The sequence below is a fragment of the Rutilus rutilus genome, assembly GCF_951802725.1.
Source record: "Rutilus rutilus genome assembly, chromosome: 13".
Taxonomy (NCBI): Eukaryota; Metazoa; Chordata; class Actinopteri; order Cypriniformes; family Leuciscidae; genus Rutilus; species Rutilus rutilus.
The window spans coordinates 18,000,991-18,023,490 of NC_140218.1; the positions used below are offsets into that span (position 1 = coordinate 18,000,991).

At 36.3% G+C, this 22,500-nt stretch overlaps 1 protein-coding gene across 3 annotated transcripts in view; it reads right to left on the bottom strand.

The window, feature by feature from the left end:
• Positions 1 to 20,763, bottom strand: part of l1cama (L1 cell adhesion molecule, paralog a) — a 53,589-nt gene extending 32,826 nt beyond the window's left edge. For all 3 annotated transcript variants that reach the window (XM_084428893.1, XM_084428894.1, XM_084428892.1), the window contains exon 1: positions 20,633 to 20,763. The gene's annotated coding sequence lies outside the window, so the exon portion shown is untranslated. The remainder of the gene's footprint in view (positions 1 to 20,632) is intronic.
• Between the last annotated feature and the right edge of the window lie 1,737 nt (positions 20,764 to 22,500).

Genomic DNA, 22,500 nt, shown 5'->3' on the forward strand with positions numbered 1-22,500 from the left:
AGTTGTTTACTACAAGGAATTGAATATAACTTCAAGAGTAGATACACATCTGATGGGTTTAAAACTAGCTATTCTATGTTGGGTTTATTTGATAACACATTTAAAATCTGAGATTTTTGTCTCTAAAGTTTAGAAAAAAGTAATGAGACAGCAAAGGGCGCCATATTCATGGAAAGTGCTTGTTCGTCCTCATTATTCATATGCACTTGCTGAGTATTCTAGAATTTTAATCAGTGCTCATTTATATCTATCAAGAATAGAGATCAAAATATGTCATGTTCCAGGATGTCTTTTCCTCTCCTCACTCACAAAAAAATCAGAACTATAAAATTTAAAATTAAATCAGACCTATAAATACTGAGGATCATACATAATGCAGAGGTTAGCAGTTCTAAAAGATTTTGTAAGAGAATGAAATATGATACACGCTATTAACTTTTTCAGTGCTTGAGTCATAAAGTGCAACAGCAAAAAGGAAAACTTTTACATTTTTGGTCATTAAAAGCATTAAAAGCTGTATGGTCATTTGATATGCTATGAGGATGCTGACCCAGCCAAAGACTAAACATTTAGTTGGAACCTGTCTTTCTCACCAGATCCCGTCAGAAGATATCCGCTCTTCTGGTATCCAAAACCCTTAAACCCTTAAAGAGTTCTATTCGATATTCAAAACCAGTTCAATAGTATCCAAACGAATCATCATTGTTTTTGTGTTTTCGCAGATTGTTGAAATTCGCTGAGAGATTCACGCTTTATCACTAGGGGCTTTCACACCGGAGGAACGTTTTCATTGTTCCTAAAACCTTTGGCGGAATTACCAGGAACTGGGAACGATTTTAGTTATAGTAACACCTTTTGGGGGGGGGGCTAAATTAGCTTCCATTTCAGAGTAGTGTCAAACCCAGCACAATAGGAACTATCAGTGACGTAAATGCACGTTGATTGGCCGAAAGCAAACCATACGAAACACCAGGATCCGCCATTTTTAAAAAGGTGTGTAAACACAGTTTATAGCCTAACTAACTCCACAAACATGGAAAACAGCGATAGATGGACCGCCACGAGAGTCAAGGCACTTCTCAAACTTTACAATATGGAGTTGTTGAATGCAGAGCTTAAATATGGCCGACAGCCGGCTTACGTCACTTCAGAGTTCCTACTGGCAGTGCGAAAACAACCAGGAATAGACAAGTTCGGTCCTAGAGAGCCGCTGTCTTGCAGAGTTTGGCTCCAACCCTGGAAAAAAACCTTACCTGCCTATAGCCTTAGTAATCCTCAATACATTGATTAGCTTGTTCAGGTGTGTTTTATTAGGGTTTGAGCTAAACTCTGCAGGACAGTGGCTCTCAAGGATCAAACTTGCCTACCCCTGCCTTAGGGGAACATTTAGTCTTCGGGGGACTGCCCTGGTGGCTAGTTCCTATAACTACCCGGTGCGAAAACACATATCGACAAACAGAATAACAGGAACTTCAGACAAGATTTCATCTTCAACCTCAAGATGAGACAGAAAACAGATAATGATCTAACACTTTTAAAATCCAACTATATTGTTTTTGAACATTAATGCATCCAATTCTCTTACCTAACTTCACAGCAAGCCCATTGCAATCCTCAAATCTCCTTTCCTTCAGAAAAAGATTGACTAATAGTGTTATGTTATTGCAGTGGGAAAAGGAAAGCACAGGGAACAAATTACTACAATCCTTAGGGAAAGATAAAGTAAACAGATCAGTTACATTTTTATATAAAATGGGATAGGCTTACGTAAAAAAATGACACATTTAGTTTAAATATACTAGTTTTTTGTCTAGCCAACAGTATGTGCAATATGTATGGGTAAGTATTGTTTACTGGAAATTTATTTTTCTAACTTTCTTAAATGTCATTAATTGTAATCTAATGGAGGGTGGGAATATTTGTTTTTGCTAACTAGCTGTCTCTATAGATAACTCCAGTCAATCTCTCTTCCTCTTTCCCTGCTCTCAGAGCCCTGTTCCTCTTCACATTAGTCTGTGCACTGGAACGCCACTCACTGCACTCTCACGTGAACACACATCCTCCATCACTTTAGAAACAGATTGCACCCGCAGTCCCATTAATAAAACTCAAGAGACCATAACTTCATAATAACAACAACAAACATATTGTTTCAACTATATTTCCCTAAACTGTTCATGCAAAACTTCATCTCAAGCAGTTTTGGTCATTAAAGTTAACGGATATTAATTACCCATTCCTCTACAGTTAGTTGAAATCAATCACATGTAAATTTTCTCTGCAGGTAGTCACTGCAAGGGGTGCCAGCCATGGCTTGTTGCTTTTTACTGCCTCTTCCGGGCAAATATGTGTCCCTCTGACAGGTTTTTTTCCCTCTGGTGGCAAATCTAATTATGCCCAAAAGAAAGTACTGTGGAACTCGATTTCAGACTCAGCGGTCGTATCCTTTCAGCACATACTGATTTGGGCCCATCAAAGGCAACACGTTATCTCCCGCAACCAGCTTCGCCTTGGAGTTGTTAAAGTCGGGGTGTGGTATGACACTTCACTATGTTTGGGATCAAACACAAGCAATTCGATCATGATATACACCCTGGTTTTTCTCTAGTACTGTGACATTTGTGCTTATTTTATATAAAGCAATACATCACAATGCTGCCCCAGTGAGCAACTACACGCACTCGGTATATGCCGCATTTTTGTAATCTCTTTCGTTTCTCCCCCCAATCGCATCTGTAATCTGGGGCCAGTCTGTCCTTTTCTCCTCCTTTTTTCTGTGTCTGGCTGTGTACTCCAGAAGGGGACTCAGCTGTAACCAGGGCTCTCTCGCTCTTCTCTCTTTCTCTCCCTCTCTCCAGGCTGATAAGAGATGACAGCAGTATTTGGCCCTGATTCCTGGCTGAGTCTCAGCAGAGGACACAAGGGGAAATGGAGAGAACGAGGCCCTTTCCCGGCAGTTACAGAACCGCTGAAAAGCTATAGAGAGAGTGTTTGACTACACAGAGCTGACGCCAGATGAATACACTAGTGGTTCTCTACTGGTTCTGTTTCAGGGTCAAGAACAAAAGATACTGCAAGCATTTTTTCTTCTCTTTTAAAAGTTGATAAGCCACTAAATTAGATTTTAATCAAGTTATAACGATACACAATTATATGTGTAGTTAATTACAAGGGCTATCAATTTAACATATAATATAATAATAATAATTAAATAATTAATATAATGTTTAAAAAAAAATATATATATATTACTTAATCACATATATTGCAATTAATCTGAAAATTATGATTATTAATTAATATTATTCATCATTTGATTTATTCATTTTATTCTGCTATATAGCTATGCACAAGCATATGCAATGTTAATTGCTAGAGTTGTTGTATATAATAAATATAATTAATATAATAGGACTATAAAAAATATATTATTTAACATATATTCACATATTAATATATTTAAATTATGCACAAGTATATGCGTAATTACTAAGGCTGTCAATTGAATAATACAATGTATTATAATATAAAAATCTATTATTAATTATATCACACACACACACACTATAACAGATGGAGCAAAGACAGAGCAAGAGAACACCAGTACTATCTTCTACCAAATCCAATTAAGATTCATGATGTTCTCCCTAATCCATTCTGTCCAAGGTGGACGACTCAAGACTGGTCAGCATATCCGACCCGGTGTCAACCTCCATTCCTCAAAATGAGTTTACCAGCTTCCATATCCATGTCATTATCAGAGACATTATCAGCCACATTAGAGGAGATTGAGTTACTAGCCTCATGGTGTATATTACAGGCGATCAGAGAAATCTTCTCTGGCTCGAGCGACAGAGATAGTGGGAAGCGTTCCACGGCACTCAACAGAGCGTGTGAGCCGCAGTCGTAGCAATGGCAGCTTACATGTCACAGAAATTTACACTTCATTGTAGCTTCTTTTACACAAGAGAGCCGACGGAACGCATGTCTAATCCTTATAAAAATAAACCAGACAGGTGGCCTGACAGTGGCTTCACTGCGGGAGAAGGAAAACCGACAGAGTGTAAGACGAAATACTGGAAAGGATGAGTGAATGAGAAGAGAGAATGTTTGTGACAACAGAAGCAGCGCTCTCCATACTCTGTTAGCTTTAAGAGAAAGGGCAATGAACCTGCACGATGTAAGTGTGTTTTGTATTAGTAAAGGACGTTTGTTAATTAGTGTCATAGGCTGATGAGATAAGCAGACCGGTATCTTCTGCAGGGGAAGGTTCTGCTAGTGGCATCCAGCGAGTGTGTGGTGCACAAGCTTTTGATTTCATATGTGTGAGTGTGTCTGTATACATTTTGGCATAGTTTATCACTGTCAGCTGTGACATTTTAATGGCTACAGGCATCATCTCTCTCTCTCTCTCTCTCTCTCTCTCTCTCTCTCTCTCTCTATTTATATATATATATGCACATGCTTTTACAGACTTCGCCTCTTTTCAGTTTTAGTGATGCTTGGTAAGTGAAGCATCACTATTATTATTATAATGGTTAGAGATTTGAACAAACCATTACCCCTAAAGTATTCAAATTGCCACATAACGTGTCCCATACTGTTTGTGCTCTAGATATAAATGATACCTCAAATTGAGCCGCTTATTGAGGAGAGGTGAGCTATTTCTTTACGACAAATGATAAAATGGGTGGAAAAATGGCACAAAAACTGCAATTAGATGAAAAAAATGGGTGAAAAAATAAATAAATCCCACTTACTCTAAAGGAGGAAACTGGCAACTCACTGATCTAGCAACTGCATATCAATTTCCCAGCAATCACCCAGAAAATCTTAGCAACCATACAGCAAACCACCAAAAAATACCCTGGCAATCACCTAAACCACCATATCAACCCCCTGAAAACAACCTAGCATCTTTAAGGCAAACTTTTGCAAATGCAAGCATCACTCTCATGCAAAAATCTTTTTTTTTTTTTGATCGGTCCTTACAAAAAATAAATTTCACTCCCTATCATCTCTCTACCTATTCTGTCATTCCTTGTGAACCTCCTCCCAGCCCCGTTTCCCTTGGCTCTCTTCAAAGATCATCCTGCACTCATCCGGGAGCCCCACCCAGCCCCTCACCCCTCAGGTCATCCCATTGTCCATCTGCATAATTACCTCATTAAGCTTCTTAGCATTGTTTATGACCCTGTATCTTTTTCTCCACGAGGTCTCTCCATCCCTGTTTTTCTTTGTCCCCTCAGCACTCTCATTTTTCAGCGTACCCCCAATTTGCCACCGTTAGCACTTCAGTTATACATAACTCTCTCCCCTCTCCTCTTCCTTTCCCCTCCACTCTTCCATGCCCTTTCATCTTGCTTTGCTCACTCCAAATGCGTGTATGCGGAATAACATCTCTCAAGTTTGTTGTTGTTTATCAGCTTCTTTTTCCCTAAAGTGTGCGTTGAGATACAGCACCGTCGATTTTGCAGTGGTGCACTGCAGTAACACATCAACATCATAAACACAGGCATTGCTGGTTTTACATTCAGCCCCAGTTATCTCCTGTCTGTGAAAACGCGCACTGCCTCACACGACACGCAAGGAGGAGAAAGTGAAAGCTGAAACAACACAAGGACGCACACACATACCGCTCAAAGCCTAACCCAGAGTAAGCAAAGCTTAGCTGTGATAATCTTTCTAGTAATAAAACCGTAATGTATCCATTGATAAGAGCAGGATACACATGAAATAAGACACTCAAAGAGTGTTTATGTGTATAAATGTCACACTTTTGCCCTGCTGGAATTTATCCAAGCAGGAGCTGTTCCTGGATCAACATTCTGGCTGATACTGCAACCAATCAGATTTTAGAGCCAACATTTTGCAGACTTTTTGAAACGGAGCGAAGCATCAAACTAGAGTGCCAGCAATGTGTTATGCGCACATTAAACAATATCACATCATGCTAATAGCTTTAACTATTTCAACTTTGACCTTTCGAAGCAGAACCAATACCTGCATATGAATGTGCCTACTTCTGTACTATATAGTAATGAAAAAGCAGTACGTCAAAATTAGCAGTGTATGCAAAATATGCAGTATTAATTAAACATTAAGCAAAAAATATTAAAATGATGTGCTGCTTCCACTGAGATTCTGAAGTGCCCGTCCAGTTAACAATTAACGTGCAGATTGAATTCATACTACATACATGCATACTTGTAGAAACGTGTTTAATTAAATTGACACTAGGCAATGGACCTTTTTCCGCCAATGAAGTTTAAACAGAATGTGACCACATCTTAGTGTAGCAACCTTGTAAAATTGCCTTTCTGCAACATCATCTGAAACGATTTTCAAAAATGGCGCATGGCTTGGGTTGAGAGATACATTAAAGCCCTGACGCGACTGACCAATCATTTCTCTCTAATTATAGGGTATAGGGTTATTATTGTTTGATAGGAATATTGTTCTACAACCAACAAAGGATGCTGATCCAAGAACACGTTCTACTTGGGTAAATCACATGGTCACCATGATTTTACCAAGCAAGACATTTTGTCGATCCTGGAACAACATTCATGTCTGAAAATGTTGTCCTAACCATATCCCTACCCCTAAACCTAACCCTAGCCATAACCTATCCCTGAAATCAGAGGGAAATGATAACACTGATGTAGAAGCACCTTACTTGTAAGCCTAACCTTGACATAAGCTGTAAACTTGCCCCTCATATCTGATTGGTTGATTGGAATGTTGTTCTAGGATCAAAAAAGATGTTGATCCTGGAACATGTAAGCCTACTTGGTGAAATCACGTTCACCACAGCATCTATATTACAGTGTTTAGTCTGCTGCTTCTCCGTCTATATCACAATTGTTCTTGCTTTGTTGTTTGCTGCTTATTTGTCTGGTAGGAAAGGTGGGTGGTTTAATCAAACATAACTTCGCGCTTCAACAGAGCATCACAACTCCAGCATCAAGACTACAATTAACGTCTAAATCATTCAAATGTGTGCAGTCGCCTCGTCAAAGAAAGGACAGCTAAAATGCGTGATTCTCGAGATTCTTTTCTCTTGATTATATCCATCTCAGCGCTAGCCCTGTAAGAGGGATGTGTTGCATCTTTCCTTGGTCCTGACTTGCCCCACCATCCCCAGGTCTTAATGTGCTTCTGGGTGGTTGGCGGGTGCAGTGTGAAATAAGACTATACAGTAGGTGAGATTAAATTAGCGGAGTGCATGGGGATCACACTCACCAGAGCACTGATCCTGCAGTAATGAATATATCATGTCTGACATAACGCTCTTGACTCCGCTAGAACAAACTCTCAAAGCCCCAGGCCTGTCACAAAAACCCACAAACACTCTCACAGTTATTCCACTGGAGGACTGAAAAGCACTGGAAAGCTGAGCTGGAGTCAAGAAGACCAGACCAATACCAGGGCAAAACTAGACCCATCGAGACCCAGACCATGACTAGATCCATTAAGACACAAAATTAAATTCAGACTTCACACAGATCCAGATCGAAAGAAGACCTACTGAGACTCAGACCCAGACTAGACCCATCTAGACCCAGACCTGTGAGTCCAAGAACCAGGCCGTCAATTTTATTAAACAGAAAAAGGGAAAAAGTTAATAAGATGAATGCTAAAATAAAAAGGATATTAATTCCAAAAAATATTCAAAAGTATAGGCCTATATTAAAAATAAAATATTAAAGATATTACCATATTAAATATTAAATGTATATCAAAAACTAAAACTTGTGTGATCTAAATAATTTTATCGTTCATGTTCACATCCATCTAGATTCAGACCTTTCAGTCCATGAACCAGGATATCAGTGTTAATGAAATTAAACAGAAGAAATGCTCAAATATCATAATCTTAAAAATATTCTCAAGGAAAACAACATTTTGTATAAATAAATATATTCAGATAAATAAATAAATAAAATATCCTCTCATTACACAGTACACTAAACAAAGAGGACACTGGCTATCGAGACATCTTTCACTGTATGAAAAGATTCAGGAAATGGACTCTGGCCTTGGTCTGGGATCATAAACTGTCTCAGATGTAGACTTTATTTATAAGAAAGGAGTCAGAACGACAGTGCCTGTTTTGAACATCTCCAGATCTAGCAGACGTTCAGCCCACGGCCACAATATAGTCACCCATTCCAGTCCAGGTCATCTCATAATAAAAATCAAACAGCAGATTTTCAATAAATGATGAATAAATGATGTAGGAAAAAAAAATGGTTCACTGCAGAATGCAGATATAGGCATTATGTGAAGGCTGATTAGTAAAACATGTTTAGTTAAAATTAGGGATGCACCGATCCGTATCAGCTCCTTCCATTTTTGCCGGATCGGGTATCGGTCAGACGAGGCCGTGCGTATGGCCTACTATTCAGTGTTATTGTGAAGCCCCACAAAAGGCACACAAACATTATAAAGCACCATAAGTTTTCGTGCACAATATTATAAGTGTTCTGAAGCCATTATATAGTAGGCTATAATGTGAGATAGAAATTAATATTTAAGTCGTTAAATTCAAGCTCACGTAAACGTTTCCCTCAGCTGCGGCTGTCAATCATTCTTCATTCAGCATTCAAACAGCGCGTCGCGTTCGGTTACGACCTATGGTTATGACAGTTAACACGATGCAACTCTCTCCGAGATGATTCAATGTTACTATTATTATACTTGATCTGTAAATAAAGGTATATGGTTTCGCATAAATCAGCGTTATCTTGCTGGACTTTATTGCTGTACCTTAATCATGTTACTTTCTACCGGGTGTCTGTTAGATCACAAGTCAGAGCACTATTTGTTCTTCACGCGCACAGTAACTGAAATGTAATAAAACGGTTAAAAGAAAACTCATGTTGCTTCAAGCGCATCATTCTGCGCTCGGGATGCGCATAATGGGCCTTTCACACAGGACGCGGTATGCGCGGCGCTGCGCTATAAAACCCATTCATCTCAATGGCTTGCGCCGCGCAAGGACGTTTTGTTGCTGCGTCGACCAAAGCGCAAGCGCAGCGGTGCGCATCAAAATAGTTCAACTTTTGCCGCTGCGCTCTGTGACGTTTACCAGCGCGGCCAATAGAATCGGGGGATCCAAACAAGGACGGAAATCAAAATGGATGAATGGCAAAATTTTATATCTGAATTAAAACAAGAATCATGAAGTCAGCTCTTTTTTTAGAATAAAACATTTATTCAAACATTAAACCTGAAACTAAGAAACAAAAACAGACGTAATAGAGCTCCCGCTAAAAGTTTTTAAAACTCCGCCTACGTCATAGCTCAGCGCAAATCGCGTTGTATCTGAAGGGCAACGCTGAACCCAGCGGCAAGCGCCGCGCATACCGCGTCCTGCGTGAAAGGCCCATAAGCGCTTGAAGCAACATGAGTCGCAGCGAGTCGAGTGACGCAATGAAAGATTATTAATAGCCGTTCTTGTTCTGTCCTATCTATCATATGTTGCTACCTCATTAAACAGCTGTGCTATACATTTAAAAAATGTCTCAAATTTATAGTAGGTTATATATAAAATAATTGATATTGATCTTGTTTTTCATTAATGTATTTTACAACAATACAAAGAGCAATGTGTAAAGTTTTACCAGATTTAGTGTTACACTTATTGTCTCTAATTTGTTCCCCACTAAACGTTTTTTTTTTTTTTTTTTTTACAAAATGTTCAGATTTTATACAATTATTGTGTACAATTATCCATTAATCTAGTTTATAATAGCATTTCTGGTCATATATTCTTTATAATGAAGTTGTCTGTATTAAGTAGAGTGTTTAACACACAAAATAGTGATTATCAGTTCAACACAGAGTTATAGAAATTCTACTTGATAAAAAAAAAAAAAAAAACTGTGCTGGTATCGGTATCGGATTGGTATCGGTTGATACCCTGAATTTTTGGTATCGGATCGGATCGATTCTGAAAAAATGGTATCGGTGCATCCCTAGTTAAAATTCTAAGAAGTTGGAAGAACCGTGAAATAGCAGGGAAACTCGTGACTATACTGAGAAGTCCATGTCAATAGACTACACATCTCCTCAGTACTCAAGACAACAGAGAGACCTCTCACAAAGCAGAGATTCACTCATTCATTCAGTCAATAATGCATCTTTCACTGAAAAGAGATATTAATGAGGAATGAGGCAACTGTTCGTTGGACAAAGACATGGCTTTATTTCACCAGACTGGGAGGAGACTGCACTTGTTTTAGCACAGCTGCATTTTCTCTTAACAATTGTTTACTTTGTTGTTTTGTTGACAGTCACAACCTACGCATTTTAAATAAAGCTTGTTAAGAGAGCTTTGAATAACTTCTGCTGTCAAAATCAAGCAGTGAGGCTTATGAGCAGTTACCCCTTTGCCCAAGAGGGGTTTCAACTTTATGTTGTTGATGTTGGTTTGTTTTTGATTTATCGCCTGCTTTTTGGTGATTAAATCTAAAGAATTGACTGATTTAAAGTGACCTCTGTCAGCATAAGTTAATTTCATCAGCATATTTAGGGCCGACTCTTTGAGATGGCTGCATTACGCTCTCAATTGCATGATTGGCTTCATTTTGTGAAGCTTTGCATGTGGGGTAAAAAAAATTCATTCTTTGATTGAACCCATTACTTTGATTGCAGTCTAGAGAAGTATTTTGCCTGGCAATGTATGAATAAAGATACAGCCTTGAAGCAGCAGGGGAAAAAAAATCACTTGCGAGAACAATAGAGTGGATTGTTCGAAGCTTGACATCATTTTCTTCCTTAAATAATGCCTTTACATGAAAATTGATTTTTTTTTTATACAGGGTTACAAATAATGTTCACGCTCTCCTCGGTTACTTTATTTCAACTGGTTTGACAAGCAGAAAAAAATATATTATAAAATATAATATAAAGTGTGTGTATATATATATTTATTTATTTATTCCAGACCCTTTCCAAAAAATTTGAATATCATGAAAAAGTTTATTTATTTCCATAATTCCATTCAAAACATTAAACTTCCATAGATTATAGATTCAGGGCCCACGATTTCAAGTATTTAGTTGTTTATTTGTACATAATTTGGGCTTCCAGCTCATAAAACCCACGAAAACAGGATTTAAAAAAATTAGAATATTACATGAAATCACACAGTAATTACACAGTGATACCATGGTCATTTTGGCAGTGTGGGCAGGTGCAAATCCTGCTGGAAAATGAAGTCTGAATATATATTCATTTATTTATTTTTTGGATAATACAGAATTGAGGAGGAAGTAGTTTCTGTATTTATTTCTAACATATCATGATCTCCTGTTAAAATTAGAGTAAGTTACAGACACCTTGACTCTAATTGGCCAGTTTAGTCATCATGTGCTCTTTTAAATCAGCCTAATGCATCCTGCCCCCCTCCTTGTCGTCCTCCAGGCTCGTCTGACCGTCTCTGTCCTGCCCCTCCTGTCTGCCGAGAGCCGTTCCAACCACAGCCTCTGCAAACGGCTTTAACTCATGTTTCTGTCTCTCTGTGGAGGTCGACCCGTCAGCAGAGCGGCGGCAGTAGGTTACAAAGCTTTCGCCGCTGCATGGGTACTTAAAACAGGGAGTTGCGGGGGGATTTTTTGCTCATCATACATGCGGGAGCGGATGTGCCAGCGACACCGAGGCCCTGAGGCGATAACAGGTGGCTGTGGAGACTCGCGGGCTGTGCTGTTTCTCCCCAGAGCTCCTCTGTAACGGCACATCCACAACAGATGCTCTGCATCTGAGAGCTGCGCTTCTAGTGTTATTCTTGCATGCTGCTATGGTGGTGTTTGGATGTCAAAACAGAGGCCATCAAGTCAAGTCACTTTGATTTATATAGTGCTTTATACAATACAGACTGTTTATAGCAGCTGATAAACAGGAAAATAACAGAATCAATGACGCAAACTTCAAATATGAGACAAATAAAAATTCTACTGTAAAGCAGCCCTAAAAAGACAATAGTGTCATTATTCAGCTCAGTGTTTGTTCAGTTCAATAACCATTATGAAACTAGTTTTACTTCAGCTATAAGCAGTTCTACGGAAGACAATAGTATCGTTATTCACCTTGAGTCAGTTCAATGTTGATTCAATTCAGTTTAATCAATGTTGCAAATTTCGTCAGTTATGAAATCAATTAAATTCAGCTATAAAGCAGCTCTATGGAAGACAATAGTTATCATTCAGCTCATTTCAGTTCAAGTTTTGTTCTCATCTGATAGTGTTGGTGCTGTCAAATCGATAATATTACTAAATATTAAGTGTCTTTTAAAGTCGGCATGAAACTCAGTCTAATCTTACCTATTGTGACGTATACGTGAAATGGCTTCTTGAACAAGAAAAAAAAATGTAGGGTGGGACTAGATTTTGTTCATCAGGAATTGATTGGATCATTGTTGTTTGCTATTGCCATGATCTCATGTGAGTCGGGTTGTCCCGCCTAGAGGTCTTCACGGGTCCACTTGGATACGGAAAACACAGTCTGGATTTATGAAGGGAAGAAATATTTCAAACAATATTAGACTGGTTTTAGACCTTTTAGATTATTCAGATTTAGTAAATGAGGAAGCTCTTATTTTGTTTTTAGATTTTTGTAAGGCTTTCGATACAGTAGAGCACAATTTCATGTATCAAGCTCTTTATCATTTTGGTTTTGGCCCAACTTTTACAAAAATGATGCACACATTCTATAATAATATCTCAAGTAGTGTTTCTTTATCCAGTGGTACGTCTTCTCGTTTTGGTATCCAAAGAGGAATTAGACAGGGATGCCCTATTTCCCCATTTTTATTTTTATTAGTAGCCGAAACTTTGAATCTTTACACTCTGCATTGCTCTCAAGTTAAAGGTATTGAGATAGGAGATTTCACTTTAACTATTAGTCAACTTGCTGATGACACTTGTTTATTTTTGAAAAACAAAGATCAGGTCCCTGTTATTTTGGAGGCACTTAAATTGTTCTCTGATGCCTCAGGTCTATCTGTGAATCAATCTAAGAGTGAGATTATGGCTGTACATCAAATTGGAGACTCAAGTATATCTGGAATACAGGTTAAACAATTAGTCAGATACTTGGGTATTGTAATTAGTAAATCAGACACAGAGAGACTAACAGAGAATTTTTTTCAAAGATTACAAAAAACAAGAAATATCTTTAACTGTTGGCTCCAAAGAAGTTTATCTATTCAAGGTCGTGTATTGATTTCAAAGGCTGAAGGGATCTCCAGAATTGTATATCCAGCGTTATCTCTTTATGTAGATTCTAAAATGTGTGCCGCAGTTGATAAAATCTTATTTAAATTTATTTGGAGAGGTAAAACTGAATATATTAAAAGGAAAACCATAATCAGAAGTGTATCAGAAGGAGGACTAAATGCTTTAGACTTTGACACTATCAATAATATATTTAAAATTAATTGGATCAAACATTGTCTTTGTGAAAATAACCTCCCATGGTTTTTCATTCCCAATTTAATCTTCAAAGAATGTGGTGGTCTTAATTTTTTACTTGCTTGTGATTTTAAATGTACTAAACTCCCAATTAAGCTGTCTAACTTTCACAAACAAGCTTTGAATGCATGGAAATTAGCTTACAAGCACAATTTCTCTCCTCATTCCTGTGTTATTTGGAATAACCAATATATATTATTCAAAAACAAAACCATTTTTTGGAACGATTGGTTTAACAAAGGTTTAATTTTTGTTACAGAATTGATAAATCAATCAGGTGACCTACTTAATTATAATGAATTTGTTAATTATCTTGGGACAAATGTATCTTCTAAAGAATACTTTAAACTCATTCATTGTATCTCCCCGAAACTACTTTATCTTATAAAAAACGAAAAGATATATAATCCTGCAATTGGTTCTCTTCCTAGTCTGACTGTTGGAGGCCTTTCCATTAGAGATAAAAAATTTAATAATGTATATATCAGAAGAATTTTAACCAAAGAAAAAAGTTCTTCACCTAAGGCAATGGTGAAGTGGAAACAGGATTACCACTTCCTTGTTTTTAAGAACTTGTGGTCCGATATAAATAAATATGTAATTCCTAATAAAGTCAAAGAAACTCACTATAAAATAATAAACAGATACTATCCATGTAATGACTTTATTAGTAAGTTTAAAGAAGGGTTTTCACCATTATGCAGTTTCTGTAAAGAAGAAAATGAAACAATTGTACACTTATTTTTCAGTTGTAATTATTCTAAATTATTTTGGTCCCAAGTTTCTTGGTTTCTTTTTGAGTTATTTTATAAGTTTGTCACAATAACTGATGTAATGGTCTTGTTTATGGATTGTGATTCTGGGTTACTGGAAATGGATAATATAATTAAACTTCTTATTCTATTTGGAAAATATCATATACATAAAGCAAAATATATATCGACTGTACCAAATGTTAGACTATTTTCCACTGATCTGAAGATTTTTTATGACTCTTTAACTTCAATACAAAGCAACCGAAAAGCTCTAAAGACATCTAAACTGTTGAAAAAGATACTTAATGTATTAGAAACATGATTTACATGTGATATAGGATGCAGAATTTTGATTTTTTTTTATGGATTCAAATGTCTCTGTATTCCCCTTTTTGTTATATCAATAAAAAAAAAATAAAAAAAAAAAAATAAAAAAAACTTGGATACGGAAACCCGAGGTCCGACCAGAGACCCGAGCGGGTTCGGTCCAAAACTTCGACCAGTGCCTCGGACACGGGTCGGGTTCAGTATTAGAGGCTTCGGGTCTCGGGGAATTTCAAATGTGCTTTTTCCGAATGGACCCGAGAAGACCCAAATTCTTTTAAACAATTTTGGGCATTTAGCAAAATGTTATTTAACCCTCTGGGCTTCTTCGTGCAAAAATGCACGAAAACGTTTAAGTTTTGAATTTTGAAAAAAAAAAAAAATTGGTGACTTTTGTTATATTACTATGTGAACAAAAAAAATAAAATAATAATAATAATAATAATCAAGGAGATGATTCAGATATGTTAAAGGGTCGTAAAAAATAAAGTCACACTTAGCTTCCTTCGTGCAAAAATGACCAACCATAGGAAATTAATGGGAAATATGAAAAAAATAGGAAAACTCAGCCACTGTGCAGAAAAAAAAGTGCACAGCAATGAAGGGGTGAGACTCTAAAACTAGCTAAAACTAAATAAAAAAGCTATAGGCGGTTACAGGACATTACACACATTTATATATTTTTAAAGCCACTAGATGGCGCTCTTCTCACTTGAATTTTATTTATTTTTTTAGGCCTGCACTATTTTGATGTGAAATGTTACATTTATTGAAAAAAAAAAAATTTCAAATAAAAATAACATAAAAATATATATATTAATTCTAATGAAAAAAAATAGCTCATAAAAATTATATAATTAAATGTAAAGTATCATAAAAATCTTTAAAAATTCTAAATAATAATAAAAAATATTATTGAACAAAAATATATATTCATTGGTTTTCCAAAAAAAAAAAAAAAAATACATTAAGGCTTCGTATGTTTTTGCACGAAAGGAAGCCAAGTGTAACACATTAATGAAGAAGCCCAGAGGGTTAAAACAATTCTATGACAATGTTATAATCTCACTTTTTCTAAGTTCTGTATAAATAAGTAAATGAAAGTAATGGAGTAGCGACCATGTCAGTCAGTAGGACACCGGGATTTTTCCTGTCAATGCTACAGGTCAACGTTCAGTCAAATTCGAAAATAGATGCCGTCGGGTCAGACTCTGGTCTAGTTTTATCGGGTCTGTCTCGGTTTTTCTTTAAAAAAAAAATTGTATTTATGCACGTCGGGTTCGGGTAAGAAATGATTCGGGTCGGGTACAGATTTTAGGACCCGAGAACACCTCTAGTCCAGCCCTTACACCGACGTCAGAGAAAAGACATCATTGCAATAGAGTCGGGAAGTTATTTTGATTAAAGATTATAAATGCACATGAATTTTAATAAAAAGAATAATGTGCACAGATAAATCATAATAAACACTGCAATATTCCATAAAAAAAAAAATAAGATGGTGGTTTTAATTGTGATTTCATGATGACTTTAAACCCCAACTAAGCAAGCCAAATGCCACAGTGGCATGAACCCAAACTCCATCAGGTTTCTTGAGAGAAACCAGGCTCAGTCAGAGGGCTAGATCTCCTCAGGGCAAATGAAGGAACATGGTATGATCATTGAATCCATGCTGCATCACAAGTAGAAACATTAGGTGGAAATGCAATAGTTGTAATCTGTCCAGCAGGTCAAAACGAAGGACATCAAAGAAGAATGATGGCTTTTTTTCTTAGTCCTTCTTTTAATAGATCCCTCCCTGCTCCAATCCTGTCCCTTCCCTCGTTGACCTTGCACCCAATCTCCCTCTCTCTCGCTCTGTGTTGATCTCCTCAGACAGCATAAGTGCACATATATTATTGGTCTGCGCAACGGCTTCGCCTGTCAAACGTGACCCCACCCTCTTTCCTTTCTTTCATCCCTCCTAAATCTCTCCAGCTCGTCCATCCATCTGTACCCACAGCTCAATTAAAGCCTCTGCCTCTGAGGAGAAGATTTTGCAGAGGCAGATCATATTTTTCTGTGCACACAGACTGATGGTATGGCAGAGTAAAAGCAAGATCACCGACAGTATGATGGATGTGGAGCAGAGAATGGATATCACTCCACACTCTCATGGCCTAAGCACCTGTTTGCAGTCTACAGACACCTTGTCGATAATCAATTCCGAGTGATTTATCCTAGAAAGACACAAGTCATTGTCTCTCAGCGACAGGCGAGTAGTCAAAATTCCTTTGCAGGGAGATAAACTGAGGATAACCCACAATAAGTAGCTCTACCGACAGAATATGGTATTAGCATGGTATTCTTTGAAGAACCTTGAAATATCATATAAATACCATGGTTTCATTACACCATAAGCAGCTCTACATTTGATCAAACTGACATGGTAATTGTTTTTTGAATATTACATTTCATATTATATTACAATTTAATATAAAATAAATCACTCAACTAGTACTGGCACAATACTTTTCTTGTAAGGGTTAATCAAAATCTTTAATTATACAACAAAATCATGGTTATTACCTTGAAATTCACATAATTTACCACACAGATACCATGGTTTTGAATCTGGCCATCGTTATACCATAAGCAGCACTAGAATAGAAAATGCAATGTAATATAATATACTGTATATATAAACTTTCTTTGTAAAGGTTAAGGAAAATGTTTAATTATACAAATAAATCATGGTATTTCAGTGGTATTCTTTGAAGTAGTTAGAAATACCACATACAGTGGTGGTCAAAATTGATGGCACGCCTGATAAATATGATAAAAAATGTCTGTAAAAAATAAATCTGCATTGTTTATCCTTTTGATCTTTCATTCAAAAAATTCAAAAAATTCTAACCTTTCATTGAAGTAAAATAATTGAAAGTGGGGGGTAAATCACATTATAAAATAAATGTTTTTCTCCAAAACACGCTGGCCATAATTGTTGGCACCCTGTTATTAAATACTTTTTGCAACCTCCTTTTGCCAAGATAACTGCTCTGAGTTTTCTTCTATAATGCCTGATGAGTTTGGAGAACACCTGACAGGAGATCAGAGACCATTCCTCCATACAGAATCTCTCCAGATCCTTCAGATTCACAAGTTCATGTTGGTGCTTCTTCTCTTCAGTTCACTCCACTCATCAGGTCAGGGAACTGTGACGGTCATGGCAGAAGCTATGTTGTGCTCAGTTACACATTTTTGTGTTGATTTTGATGTTTGTTTTGGACCGTTGTCCTGATAGAAGATCCAACCACGGCCCATTATAAGATTTCTAGCAGAGGCCGTCAGGTTTTGATTTTTTTATCTGTTTGTATTTGCTAGAATCCATAATACCATGTATCTGAACAAGATCTCCAGGACCTCCAGCAAATAAATAGGCCCACAACATATAAGATCCAGCAGTGTATTTAACCATAGGCATGGGGTACTCTTCATCCCTGTTTGCACCAAACACATCTGCTGGGTTTGCTGCCAAAAAGCCCTTTTTTTCGTTTTATCTTACCATAGAATCCAGTCCCTTTTGAAGATCCAGTCGTGTCTGACCACTGAATATGCTGGAGTTTATTTTTGGAGGAGCGAGGAGGATTTTTCTTGAAACCCTCCCAAACAACACGTGGTGATGTAGGGGTTGTTTGATTTTTTTTTTTTTTTTTTGGCTTTCTGACCCCCAAGACTCAACTACTCACTGCAATTCTCCAGCTGTGATCCTTGAAGAGTCTTTGGCCACTCAAACTTTCCTCCTCACCGTCCATTAAGACAGTATAGACACACGTCCTCTTCCTGGCAGATTCGTAACATCTTTAGTTGATCATAACTTCTTAATTATTGCCCTGATGGTCAAAATGGGGATTTTCAATTCTTTAGATATTTTCTTACAGCCACTTTCTATTTTGTGAAGCTCAACAATCTTTTGCTGCACATCAGAACTATATTCTTCGGTTTTACTCATTGTGATGGATGAGCAAGGGAATTTGGCCTTTGTGTTTCCTCATATTTAAACTCCTGTGAAACACGAAGTCATTGCTGGACAATTTCATGTTCCTAGTCACCCTGGTGTGCTAAAAAAGGTAAATATTAATGGGAATATACTTCAGAGATATTTTTCTCATAAAAAATTCTAGGGTTGCCAACAATTATGGCCAGCGTGTTTTGGAGAAAAACATTTATTTCATAATGTGATTTACCCCCCAATTTCAATTCTTTTACTTCAATGAAAGGTTCGATTTTTGCGAATTTTTTGAAGGAAAGATCAAAAGGATAAACAATGCAGATTTATTTTTTACAGACATTTTTTATCATATTTATCAGGGGTGCCATCAATTTTGACCACCACTGTAAATACCATGATTTTAAATATGGTAATCATTGTACCATGGGTAAAATCATGTTTCATGCTATTATGTAACCTAACATGTAAATACCATGTTTTATGAATATTGCAATCATTGTACTTCCACAGTACTTTTTTCGTAAGGGTAAATTAAATCTATTTTACAACAATATCATGTTATGACAGTACTTTATAACCTTGGAATAACATGTAAATAACATGGTTTATGAATATAGTAATCACTGTAAGACCGTACTACGACAGTACTTAATTTTAAGGCAATATCATAGTAATCGTAGTAATAGGCCTATAATATAAATATAATCACTGTACTATGATAGCACCAAAGTACTTTTGTCATATAAGAGTAAAACAATGACAATTTCAATATATAATCATGGTATTATTTTAAGTACAATGAGAGAGTACAATGAAAATACCATGGTTATGAATATAATAATAGGCATATAATATAATCATTTTATCATTAATACAACAGTACAGTGACAATGTCATTATGGAATCATGGTATTCTTTATATGGGGTACCATGAATATAATAATGAATATAAATCACTGCACCACGGTACTACTACTCTTCGGTTTTAGAATTCGGTTTAATTTAATGACAAGAGTTTATGTAGAGCAGTATGCCATAAACTTTGCTAACAGAGCAAATAATTTGCAACCTGAGCGCTGTGAGCGAGACCCACCCTGAATCAAACATGCTGGTGTGCTGCCAGGTGAGGGTGTCTGCGTTTAGGAGACGGAAAATAAATGCAGGCCCCACCCAATGCTTGTGCTCACATATATTTGCTACTGCCGCCTGGCCCATCAAAGCATCATTATGTTTTCTGTAACGCACACACCATCACACCACTGCGGACCACCAATACTCTCAAAACCACAACGCTCTCATGGGTGATTAACACAATTATAACAAAACGACGGGGGAGGGAGGACCAACCTTATAGATAATGCATGAATTATTAACAATTATACACCGTGATACTAATAAAACATGCATTTAAAGCCTCTAAAAAAATAAAAAATAAAAAAAAGACTGTAACAACTGTACCAAACAACAACTATTGATGCCATTGAAGTAAATCTCATTAAATAGAACAAATGTTTGCATAACATCTAGGTGAATAAGACTGCAAAATGCAATCAGACCAGCACATGCAGCAAGACGGACACAAATATGCAAAGAACGAGTGCAAAGACCTGCATTAAAAACAGAAGAGCCTGTTGCTGATATCACATGGGATGTTTGTGAATCCACCAGAGAACTGTTTCTGTTTATGACAAGGCAACTCAAGGAGAGACAATTTGACATTACAAAAAAAAATAAAAATAAATTATACATATAAAAATAATATATATCAAAACACATTACGCTCCTTCAGCACACTGAAGACTTACATTTAATTTTATTTTTTCATACTTAAAGGCCTAATTGTAACACTAGATATGACTAAAACATATATAAATGATTATAGCATTGCATTTATCTCAAATGAACTAGCCCCAGTTTGCTAGACCACACACACCAAACCCACTGCTACATCATAAAGCACCTTAAATCTCAAAGGTGTGATCAATTAACCACAAGAAAAATCTGCAAAAACAAGCCAATTCTGTTTGACATCCATCAGACACTAAATACTATTGACATTCTCGCTTACAACCTTCTCTTCTTACCTCTGCAGCTTCGAAACCGCTTCAGGTTTCCGTCCTCCTCTGGCAACTCTGTTGTTTTATCTGTCCCTCAAGGTTCTTGTGTCTCCTGCTCTGTCAGATTGATTGTGGCCTCTGTTCACTGCTGATGCTGCAGTGCGAGGAAAACACACCCTCTCCTGGCTCCCTCTGCCTCTCCCCTCCTCTGATTGGCTGCCGTCAAGAGGCAGTGACATCACCCTTTTTTCTTCAAGCTCCCTGCCTCTTTTCCTTCACCCTCTTCTCTTCTCTCCTCTCCTCTCTCCACCCTTCATTCTCTGACCATTCCTTTATTGTCTTCATCCTGATTTCCCCTCTGCATTCCCCTGGTGCCAAACGAAACATGTCCATAATTTCATCCGTGATTGGCAGGATCTGTCAGAGCAGGAGGAGAAATTCAGTCATGCAGAGGAGTGATGACAAGTTAAATGCAGAGAAGTGTTCTACGGCACCATTAAAGGCTTCTTGCTGATGGTTTGGTGGGCGTGAGTAATAAGGATGAGAAATATGTGTTATGCTAATTAGTGCATTGTTATGCAGTATTTGTATGGTGGCACAGGAAGAGGTTTTCATCAATCCCTCCCTTATAGTGGCAGATGAAATACAGAAAGAGATGATCCAGAAATCTGGCATTACATTTATTTTTATGCATAATGCACATATATACTACCAACAAAACAAAAAAATCACTTAACTGTTATTTGTCTGTTATTGTTAAAAAAAAAAAATATATATATATTATATGTAATATGTATATTATATATAATATGCGTATGCATGTTTACACATACACACACATATATATATACATATATACATATATATATATATATATATATATATACATATATACATATATATATATACATATATACATACATATATATATATATATATATACATATACATATATATATATATATATATATATATATATATATATATATATATATATATATATATATATATATATATATATATATATATATACACACACACACACACACATACATATATACACATATATATACACATATATATAGTACCAGTCAAAAGTTTGGAAACATTACTATTTTTAATGTTTTTGAAAGAAGTCTCTTATGCTCATCAAGCCTGCAGTTAAAAAACAACAACAAAAAAACCCAGTAATATTATGAAATATTATTACAATTTAAAATAATGGTTCTCTTTTTTAATATACTTTAAAATGTAATTTATTTTTGTGATGCAAAAGTACAAGCAAGTACTCCCGTCTTTGGTGTCTTATGATCCTTCAGAAATCATTCTAATATGATGATTTATGATCAATGTTGGAAACAGTTGTGCTGCTTAATATTTTTTTTATAACCTGAGATACTTTTTTCAGGATTATTTGATGAATAAAAAGTTAAAAAGAACTGTATTTATTTAGAATAGAAATCTTTTGTAACAATATACACTACCGTTCAAAAGTTTGGGAACAATAACTATTTTTTTTTTAAGAAATTAGTACTTTAATTCAACAAGGATGCGTTAAATTGATAAAAGGTGATGGTAACGATTTATATTGTTAGAAATGTTTTTATTTTGAATAAATGCTGTTTTTATGAATAAATGCTGTTAACGTTTTACTCAATGAATCCTGAAAAAAGTATTCCAAAAAAATATATTAAACAGCACAACTGTTTCCATCATTGATAATAACTGAGTATCAAATCATCATATTAGAATGATTTCTGAAGGATCATAAGACACCAAAGACGGGAGTACTTGCTGATGAAAATTCAGCTTTGCATCACAAAAATAAATTACATTTTAAAATATATTAAAAAAGAGAACCATTATTTTAAATTGTAATAATATTTCATAATATT